This window comes from Dioscorea cayenensis, chromosome 11 (genome assembly GCF_009730915.1).
Source record: "Dioscorea cayenensis subsp. rotundata cultivar TDr96_F1 chromosome 11, TDr96_F1_v2_PseudoChromosome.rev07_lg8_w22 25.fasta, whole genome shotgun sequence".
Classification (NCBI taxonomy): Eukaryota; Viridiplantae; Streptophyta; class Magnoliopsida; order Dioscoreales; family Dioscoreaceae; genus Dioscorea; species Dioscorea cayenensis.
Genome location: NC_052481.1, coordinates 1,838,910 through 1,850,380, shown reverse-complemented (window position 1 = coordinate 1,850,380; position 11,471 = coordinate 1,838,910). Strand labels below are relative to the sequence as shown.

Below are 11,471 nucleotides of genomic sequence, written 5' to 3'. Positions count from 1 at the left end.
TCAGTTACGTATTACATATTGAAAAAAAAAAAATAAAAAATATGTGCGCCAAGGATGAAGAAAACAGAAAACCGAGGTAGCGATTGTAGAGTTTAGTCACCACCATTTGGGTATGGTGGGCTAGGTGAGGTGCAAACACTGCTCCTCATCCTGTCTCATTCTATTGAGCAACTCCAACCACAAACTCAAATTTCAAGATTCAATAAAAGCATTGATAGACAAAACATAATAACATTTATTTGTAAAAGTAAAACCAAATAATTCAAACACCGGCTGTTCAAATAAGGTTTCAGGACTCACCAAAGACATGGACAGAGACAAAATATAAAAAACTATTTTATTCATAGAGTAAATCAAGCCAAACACCGGCTAAACTAAAATAAGATTTAAGACTCCAACAAAGACATAGACAGGCATAATATAAAACTATTTATTTAGAGTTCAATAAGCCGAAGACCGGTTAAATTGAACTTAGGTTTGATTGAAGAAAACCAATCTGTTTGGGCCATTGATTCAAACTCTTGTAGTAGTCTTCTTTCTTTACCGCCAGGATTATATGCTAACATGGCTATATCCAAAACTAGACAAATATTGTGTTATATTTGTAGCATTAGAGTCGTCGGATGTATGTATTCTACTGATATCAATTTTCCATTTTAGCAGAGTTTTCCCAATTTTTCTGTAGTATTTTAAAGTCCATCCTCATCACTCCAATCATGTAGAAATCATTAATTGAAAAATTCGTAACACATTATTAATATTTATTTATATTAATAATAAAGAACATAAACCATACTGGTTAATTAAATATACATATTAAATAATTTAATGTATACAAGATACAAAAAGATAAGGGTTTTCCATCCACTTCCGGCCTAGATTATTACTAATGTTTGTTTAGTAACACATTATTATACAGAAATATGTAGCAAGTAAGTTTTAAATCAAAATATGTACATATTCTGATAGATTTCAGATAATTTATAGAACACACATAATTAATAATATTTTTACAAATTAATTGAAATTAGTCTTGTTTTTACTGGATCATATAACATAATCTGAGTTTTTAGTAATCTATATATTTATTATAATAAACGCTGCATAGTTGTAAATATTAATATACCCAATCAGTAAATATCCATATCCTATAAAAATACTCATACAGTATGTATCTGTATCCAGTGCACCCATGTGATATTTTCTTTCTTTCTTTATGATGCAGAAACGAAGAGAAAGAGAGACACACACTCTTCATCAAAATGGCATCTCCTTTGGAATACTATTATTAACATATCTCCACCAACGTGCTCCACACCTTTGTCAAAAACACATAACAAAACAGAAAACCACTTTAAAACTCACACGCAAACAACGTCACCTTTAAATATATATGCTTTTGTTAGTACACCCCAACTATGTACTGAAAAGGATTTGATCTCTTACATTAAAATCAAGTGCCTTAAAACATTTAAAATAGATTCCTACAAAAATTTTATATATCCAATAACTTCATTTTTTAAAACAAAAATGTTGAAGGCATCCATATATAATTTTTAAAAATTAGTATTTTACCTACATAATTTTATTTAAAATTTTCATCCTCTTCCGAGTGACAAGTTCACCCTCATTTTGGGGAGCCTGCTCAACCATCCTTCACTTCTCTAGTGGATTTTTCAAAACCAAACAGTTTCATTAAACCACTATATTAAAGAGACCATTTGGGGTCACCCCAACCTTAATAAACCATTATGGATTGCACAAACTCATCAAAACCTGATTAAGGTGAGCTCGGGTGAAATAGTGAAGAAGATAAGTAAGAATTAAATTATAATTTCAAACCATTGGATAACCCAATGCAGATGACATCGAAAAGTCGTGAGCGGGAGTACGAGTGCTCATCTCCCCCAACAAGACTGCTCCAATGTACTCGCTCATACTAATCGCTCGAGCTCATAAATTATTCATTATGTTTTTAAGCAAAATTTGGGTTAAGTAATCAAACAGTTTTTGTTAATTATAATACAAATAAAAAGCCACACTTATATATTGCTTTAAAAGTTGTTTCATTAAAGATTTAATAATTTTTAAAAGTTAAAAATTTTAAAATTTGTGTTTTCATATTCAAATATATTCTTTAAAATTATTAATTTTTTAATAAATTAAAAATACATATCAAATAAAATTTTGAGTTAAATAATCAAAGGGAAAAGATAATTTGTTAATTATAAAAAGAAATAAGGATTTAAATTAAAAACACACCTATGTATATTTTTAAAAATTATTTAAAAAGTTTAATAAATTTTTAAAAGTTTAATAAATTTTTATTGGTAAAAACCATGCTAATAAAGTTCAACTTATCGACTAAAGAAACAATTCGTGAGAGTTAAAAATCGTGATTTTTATTTAAAATGCACGTCAATGTACCTCGGCAAGATATCATATCACCGCATGCATATGTGATCATTCTCCAGTCTATTGACAATTAAAACTATCTCACGTCCATTTGTGTTTAATTAAAAAGCAGAAGGCCATTTTATTAAATGGTCCAACTAATGTTGAATGTTTATAGCCTCCTAATATAGGGGGAGTCAACTCAAGTAAAGTGAGAATAGATGAATAGATTAACTTTCTCCATGTGCATATGCTTTAATATTGGTAACAAATATAATAAAAGATAATAATTAAGAATATATATATATATATATCAGGGAGGGAGAGAGAAATACCAGGAATAAGTGGGGCTTCAGAGATAACATGAGGGAGATCAAAAATTAATACCCTTAATATGCTTATGCTTTAGCAACAACCCTGAGCAAGAGTATCACCAACACCACCACCAACATCAACAAGCACCTTCACATCATCAAACCCTCTATACTTCTCCAGAATCCTCTTCATTATGATGCCTGAATGGTTCTTCATGGCTTCATTGAAGACCTTGTTGAACCTTGGATCAGTGCCTATGGTACTCAAAACGAAGTCATGCCGTGAGCCATGTTGAAGGGTATCCCTCCATTAAGGACAGCGTCCTTAAGATAGTCCCAGCTTTCCATTATGACCTTGTCATGGTTCAACAGGCCTAGAGTGGATAGAGTGAAACCATCTTTGTTTTGGGCGAGGGTATTTTGACGGCGGGGGCGGCGGCGTAGAGGTGGAGTGGTGGCGCCGGAGATGGGGTCGGTGGAGAGAGCAGGTGAAGATGGAGTAGCTGGATAGGAGGCGGAGGATGCGGTCAAGCATGATTGGGGTTGAAGGGTGGAGGAAGGGAGGAGGGTGGTGATTTCAGTGGCTGAGAGGGTTGGGTGAGGCGGCGGAGATGATGTTGAAGAGGTTGAGTTCGAAAGGCTGTTTTGAAGGTCATGTGGGAGGATGGAGGAGTTGACGAGCTGCAGAGCTTGGAGCAATGCATGCTCGTCGGTACCTTCAGAGACGGTGTTGTTGACGATGGCATCACTGGAAAAGGAGGCCATGATGGTGATGATGGCGGAGGTGGAGATGGTGGTGGTGGTGGTGGTGGAGGGAGTGAAGAGATGAAGGGTTGATTTATAATGGGAGGGTTGTGAGTGAAGAGGGAGAAAGTCTTTCTGCAAAGCAAAAACACATGGGTTGAGTTTGATTATTCCATCCCTGGACCATTTAATTTGTTATATTTATTAAACTTTCCACAAAATAACAGTAAAAGAATATTAAAATACTCCTGGGATTTACATACTATTCAAATAATACGATGTAACGTTCTGTATTAACTATTAAGATAACCATGCAATGGAGGAATGTCGTGAGCTCTGACGCTATCTACATGAGACACTGAAAAACCTTTCAAACACGCAAGTGTAACAGGAGACTAGTGTGGCTCGTCAGGTATGCAGAGAAAAGCAAATACACATTACAAGGGGTTTGTTGGGTCAAGGTGTAAGTATAAAAAGACTAGAGGTAGGGAAGAAGTCAAGGGTGGCTGGCTGCTTGCTCTTGGAGGAAACCAGAATGTTTAGCAAGGCGTCTAGAATCTAGATCTGGTTGGCCGTGGACAAGCTGCTGAGAGCAAAGGTGGGAACGGGCCGATTAACCGGCCATTGAGCGGGTTTGACCCTGACGGTTCGGTTCATCAGTAGCTAGACTCGGAATCGATTTTTGACCCACCGGATTCAGCGATACCCGGACTCGGGAACCGTCAGTCTCGAGAAAAGCCATGCTAGGGATGCCGGTTTGAACCCCAGTTTGATTCACTCGTAGAATAGACCCGACCGATTACGTGATCGTCGGGTGCGTGCCCATTGGACCCACTATTTATTATTATTATTATTATTATTATTATTATTATTATCTTAAATAATATTTTATTATTAAATTGAAAATATATATAAGTTAAAAGTTGTTAAACTTTGAAAAAGTCAAATCACCTATGAAAGATTATCGCATTAACTAAATTGGCTCATCAAATCTTTCTTGTCTTGTATAATCACTATGTTTGGATTGAGAGTGCAAGGAGAAAGTAAAAGTAAAGTGAAGATTTTGGGGGTCGAGTTGGCCCTTCCTCGTTTGGATAAATGTTTTTAATTTAATGAAGGAAAAGAAATGGTTAACTACGACTCTCCGAAACCCTCCTATTCCAAGTCTCCGGTTGGGGGTGCTAGGGAAGGAGAACCTCAGTAAAGATTTTTAAAATTTTTGAAAAAGACCTTATTACCCTTAATTTTTTAAATTAATTATATGACACCACTTCATAAGTAACTTTTTCTTTAATAATAAAGATATAATTAGTAAATCATATTATTATATATCCTTTTCCTTTTCCTTTCGAGTTATTAAACAAAGTTTATTAGAGACTTTCCTTTCACTTTCCTCATAAAATTTGATCTATCCAAAGCGAGTGCGTTAGGGCGGATCCGGGGATTTCTACACTATGGGGTCCATATATGTATATCAATGGTTTTTCGTGCAAATAATTAATTGTCCAATAATCATATCTATTATTCGATTAAATAGAAATTTTTTTGTTCATGTTTTTGAAAAAAATAATATTAAAATAATACTAAACTACATATTTCTATAAATAGAAGTCATTAATTAATAGACAAGAAGATAAAATTGTAGAATTGAATCATGTCAATATATTACAACAAAAAAAAAAACCATTAATTAATAGTATGAATAACTAGATAAAAACACACATATATATAGACTATGCCTTATAGATGAAAAATTGAGAAGAAAAGATGTTAGATCGCGACCGGATGCCAATTGTTTGGAAAATAGAGGTCGTTTGGTGGTTAAAACTAGGGTATACTAATTACTAAGCTTTTGAAAGAGTAAAAAGTTTGAAAAATAATAATAAATAATAAAATCATTAAAATACTCACTTAAAAATTAAAATGGTTTCCACACGGAATTATTATGGGTCTAATTGATGCCATAGTGATATATACATACATATTAATATATAAGGTAATTTTTAAAAAAGTGGGGTCCATGGACCCCACTTCTCTAATGTAGATCTGCTCTATAACGAGAGTTGAACCCCGTAATTTTTACAATTTTTCGGATAATGGCTTTATAGATATTATATATATATCTATATATATATATATATATATATATATATATATATATATATATATATATATATATATATATATATATATATATTAATTCGACCATTCTAACTTGAATGGATATAGATAAAAAAATCATAAAAATTTAAAACCATGCTTGTTTCTTATTATTATGATAAATTTAAAACAATAATTTAAATAATATTTAAATCTACTTGATATGTCATGTATTAAGCTATCACAAAATTTTTTATTTTGGTACATTCATTACACAACCACTATCATTTTTATAATAAAAATACATTTACTAATATATATATATATATATATATATATATATATATATATATATATATATATATATATATATATATATATATATATATATATATATATTCACTTTAGTCCTTTAATGATATTTGAGTTAAGTTAAAAACTAAAATAATTTTGTGGGCTCCTTTCTTCTTATCCAGCCTTTAATTAGGATTAACCTGTTAAAAATCATGGATTACAAATAAAATTTTAATTATTTTCATATTTCAGATGATTGTAGGTTCATGACTTCTATTAGGGGTAAGCCCCTAAAATTAATTACTCCAGACAATGTCGTAAGAACCTCAGATTAGGAAACAAGTGTGAATGAAAAATCATTGAGCAAACATAAAATTAATTTTTTTTTATTAATTTCAAAGAGCATATGAGAATACAAAAGTATTAAGAGAACTATTGTTTTATCATGCTCTTCAAACTCCTTTCTTTTCTTTTTTTTTACATGACTTGGCTGGCGCTCTTGATTTATTTACTAAAAGCATATTGGAAGACCTTTTAGATTGGTGATTGTGGCCTTCTTCGATTTTTTTTTTATGCGTGTTTGTATCTTGACACATTGCATAACTATCAAGCTGCGGCCACTCTACATTTATGAGTTGCTTACTTGGTCATCTTTGTTTCTTTTATCGCTAAAGACTTTGGCACTTTGTGCTTATAAAATCTTTAGTTCTTTGACTTGTGAAACTCCTTAGGTTTTTGACTTTTTTGTGTCTTAAGACTTCAAAGTTGCATTCATCATTTATATGAGATATTTAGGTCTTGACTCTTCGATACTTTTGAGCCTTGGCCATAAAATCTTCAAGTTGTGTCCTTCAACATGATTAGGTCGTTAACTTGACAATTTTGACTTGCTTTTTAAATGGATCTAAAGCTGTAATTATGAACTTGATTTCCATCAACTAAGTCATCAATTGAGCTCTCCAATTCATCCTTGCGAATGAGACCTCACAATGGGTTTCAAGGAAATTTATTCTTCCTTTCACTCTATGAGTGTCAAAAGACCTCAAAGTGAGTTCAAACAGAGATTTTCATAAAATTTTTCATTCACTCTTCCTTTCACTTTAATGAGTGTCAAAAAACCTCAAAATGAGTTCGAAGAGAGATTTTTATAAAATTTTCATTTACCCTTTCTTTCACTCAAAATGAGTTCGAAGAGAGATTTTTATAAAATTTTCATTTACCCTTTTTTTCACTCTATGAGTGTCAAAAGACCTAAGAGTGAGTTTAAAGAGATATTTTCATAAAATTTTTATTTACTCTTCTTTTCACTCAATGAGTGTCAAAAGACCTCAGAGTGAGTTTAAAGAGAGATTTTCATAAAATTTTTTATTTACTCTTCTTTTCACTCCAATGAGTCTCAAATGACTTCAAAGTGAGTTCAAAAACAGATTTTCATAAAATTTTTCATTTACTCTTTCTTTCATTCCAATGAGTGTCAAAAGAGCTCAAAGTGAGTTCAAAGAATTTTTTTATTTCTACCCCCAAGAGTGTCGAGACGTCAAGATAAGTTTAAGAAAATTTTATAAATTTTTCTCTCTACCTCTAAGAGTGTCAAAACCTCAAGGTAGGTTTGGAGGAATTTTATAAATTTTTTCTCACTACACCCAGAGTGTCAAAGACCTCAAGGTGGGTTTGAATAACTTTTATAAATTTTCCTCTCTACCCCAAGAGTGTCAAGACCACAAGGTAGGCTTTCAAAGAATTTTATAAATTTTTCTCTCTACCCCCAAGATTGTCAAGACCTCAAGGTGGGTTTGAAAAATTTTTATAAATTTTTCTCTTTACTCCCAAGAGTGTCAAGACCTCAAGGTAGGCTTAAAGGATTTTATAAATTTTTTCTCTCTACCCCCAAGAGTGTCAAGAATTCAGAATGGTTTTGAAGAAATTTTATAAATTTTTTTCTTCCATGCACTATAATCCCTTTCTCATCTGTCGTTTCAAAACCGTTTCTAAATTGTCAAACGGATTTAAAGCCGATTTGAAAAAAAATTATTATAGATATTAAAACAAAAATAATTTTATTTATAATCCTATTTTAAATATAAAAATAAAAAGTATTTCATATGAGAATTAATTTATTATAGGGAAATAAAATTATTTTTTTATTTCATTAATTAATAAAAATAACAGTTTTTTCAACAAATTTTTGTTTAACAAAATCTAAATTAATAATTTTATTAATCCAAATAAATTACAATTACTCCAACAAAATTTGTTTTACAAGACAAATAATGATCTTAATATATGATCCGTATAATTACAATTACTATCCTGCATTAGATGAAAAAAAAAAACTTAAAATACAATAAAAAGCAAACCAAAAACTAAGCATAAACGAAAACCAGAAGAACATACAAAACATCATCAAAATATATAAACTTAATCTTCTCAATCTCAAACTAAGCATAAACTCTCAGGCATTGCATTGTCTACATTCTTTATCTTTATCTTTTCCTTTGCCATTGCTTCTTCTCATCAACAAGCAAGAACCATTGAACAAATTAAGAACAAGAAATACTTCAAATCTTTCACACACACACACAAATACCAAAAGAAGGTAAAAAGAGAGCGAAGAGATGAAAGGAAGGTGCAACAGATCATTACCATTGTGTGAATATCTTCTATCACTTCTTTGAGGCCAAACGTTGAACACCTTATGTCCTTTTTTTTCTTTCTTTTTTCCAGGTCTCCATGCACTACATCAAAGTAGGGCTTTTGCGGCGTTTTATTAGCGGTGTTTTTAATAAACCCCGCCAATGTTTTTAATTTTGTGGCGCCTAATTCTTTCTGGGTTTTAAATAATTTTCATTTTTAAAAAGATTTACATTAGAGGCGTTTATTGAAATAAATGGCGCCTAAATAACTCGGAAAATAAGAGGAATTAAAGTTTTAAAATTTTAATTTTAATTAGCGGCGGTTATATTAGTAGGCGCCGGTAAGTTTTCTTATTTAGCGGTGTTTAGTTAAATAAATGCCGGTAATGTAATTTATGGGCTTAGGGAAATTAATATGTGGAAAATATATATTTAATTTAGCGGCGTTTATATTAATAAATGCCGGTATAGTTATTGATATGGCAGCATTGTATGAAATAAACACAGCGGATGTAATTGGCGGGATTATGGTTAAAATTATCCGCGAAAATAAAAATTTTTATAACGGCGTTTATAGTAATAAATGCCAGGAAAGTTTTATGTAAACATTAAAACTTTTTCTTGGGGCTCTCTCTCCCCACGCTTCTAGTTTCTCTCTATCCACTCCTCGACTTGTGATATAAGCACCAACGATTCCCTACTCCACTCTTCCTCTTTGATCGATTGGAGAGACCGGGCCGCCGTTCTCCTTTTTTTCCCTCTTTCTCACGAGATCCTCGCTCACTCACCAGCGTAAGCTCTCTCAATTCCTTTCCATTTCTCACCTTTGATCTTTGTTTGGTTTTTATGTTTGTTCTTCTGTTTATGTTGTTTGATGAATTCTTGTGGCGATCTAGGGTTTGATTGTTGGGATTTAGGTTTTATCATGTTTTAATGCTTAATATGTTGGTATTTGTGGTTTGATTAGGGTTTCTTTGGTGTTTTATCTCGGAGTTATTTTATTTTTATTTTTTGCTTGCCAATCTTGTTGGTTGATAACGCGTTGTGGCTTTGGATGAGTTGTTTAGGTATCTGGTTTGTGGATTGATGTTGATTGGCTGAGGATTTTTGTTTATTGTAAATTTACAGACCACACTTTTGCACGGCGTTCACGCTAATGATCGCCGCGATAATAGTGGCTTTTTATTTAAAAAACACCACTATTTTGATGCTCATATATGTATACTTTGCTTCCAATTTTGCCGGCATTTTATAAATAAACGCTGCGAATATGACGTGTTTATTTTGAGGAACGCCGCTAAAATACCGATGTTTTCTTTAGGGCATCATTTACGGCGTTTTTTAAAAACGCCGGTAATAAATGTTGCGACATTTATAAATACCGTTAAAAACCGATAAAAATACCGCTGAAAGTCCCATAAAGTGTAGTGATGCTAGTGCCCAACATCCCTCACATCATCCACATCATCCACCCCCACGAAGAGGATCACCAAACCCGACCCTAATCGATCTCGGTGATCCAGAGTTCCGATGGCGGTGGCCGAAGAGCAAATGGGATCCAGCCATGCTGAACTACACCTCCAGCAATAAAATACGAATAATTTCATAATCAATTCATCATAATAAAATTTTGTTGTAATAACATATGATAGTAGACATTGTGTATTGTGGTCTCTAAACCCTAAATTAATATGGTCGCCAAGGACATTAATATATCCGTAATCTACATATATCCCAAGAACCTTCATATATATCTATATATATATATATATATCATATTTTCTTCCAAGTCAAATATGAACCACAAGTAATGGTTAACACTTAATGGGTGATGAATTCATCAACGACTAATGTGCTTTTTTTTTATTATTTATGTATGGATATAAATATCCTTATATTTCTTGATAAGATGATGCTTTTAGTGAAAAAAATGTTCAATGTGAAAAAGTTTGATTTGTCAATGTCATTTGTTATTATTATTATTAATATTATTATTATTATTATTATTATTATTATTATATATGCATGGTGTAATCCAACTACTAATTGCTGATTCGAAATTAAGTTGTAGAAAAAAACAAAAAAATACCAACTCTACTGTTGTATGGATGATTATTATATTAGTCTATGTAGTTTGAAAGTTATGTAAATATGACTGTGTGATTTGGGAATTTTTTTATTATTAATTTTTTAAGAAAAAATGCAGTCATTTGAATAGACTGATATTATACTATAAAGAACATGTTTATTATGCTGCCAAAAAAGTAAACTAGACAGGCATGTCATAACCATAATACTGTGAAATTTTCAAATTTCCTACATTGAAGGACTATTTGAAGATTACCTTACTAAAAAAATTTGATTTTTGATAAATATATATACATATATATTCCAAAAAGAAGAAAAAGTTGATAGGCATGCTGGGATCATAATTTATTAATAAAAAATTATTTTAAAAATAACTTTTGATTGTATTTTTTTATTTTAAATATAAACAAGTTACGTTGGAAGCTTGCATAAGTGTGGAGTTAGGTGTTGTTTGGATCAGCTTATCGCTGATCCAAAAACACTTATTTTATAAGTTAAGCGTTTATGAGGTTTGTTATTATGTTTGGATGGGTTTTTTAAATAAGCTGAAGTGGCAAAATAAGCCCAAATACAGCTTATTTTATAAGCTGCCAAAGACCAGCTTATGGAAATAAGCTGTTTTTGATAAGCTATTTGGTTGAGTACATTTACTAAACTACCCTCAGTCAATCCAGTAAAAGGGTATTTTAGTAATTTGCTGCTGTAAAAGTACTTTTCAACTAAGCATCCAAACATTTTCACAACTACAAAAGTGTTTCTGAAACTAATACATCCAAATAAAAAAATATGCATAAGCACTTAACTTATTCTAAAAGTACTTTTTCCAAAAGTGCTTCTACAAAATTAAAAAAAAAACACTTTTGTTAAAAGCCAATCCAAACAACCCCTTATTATCTCAATAGAC

General features: G+C 31.5%; 1 pseudogene; it reads right to left on the bottom strand.

Annotated features, from left to right (window-relative positions):
* Positions 1-689: 689 nt before the first annotated feature.
* Positions 690-3,252, bottom strand: LOC120272232 (annotated as a pseudogene).
* Between the last annotated feature and the right edge of the window lie 8,219 nt (positions 3,253-11,471).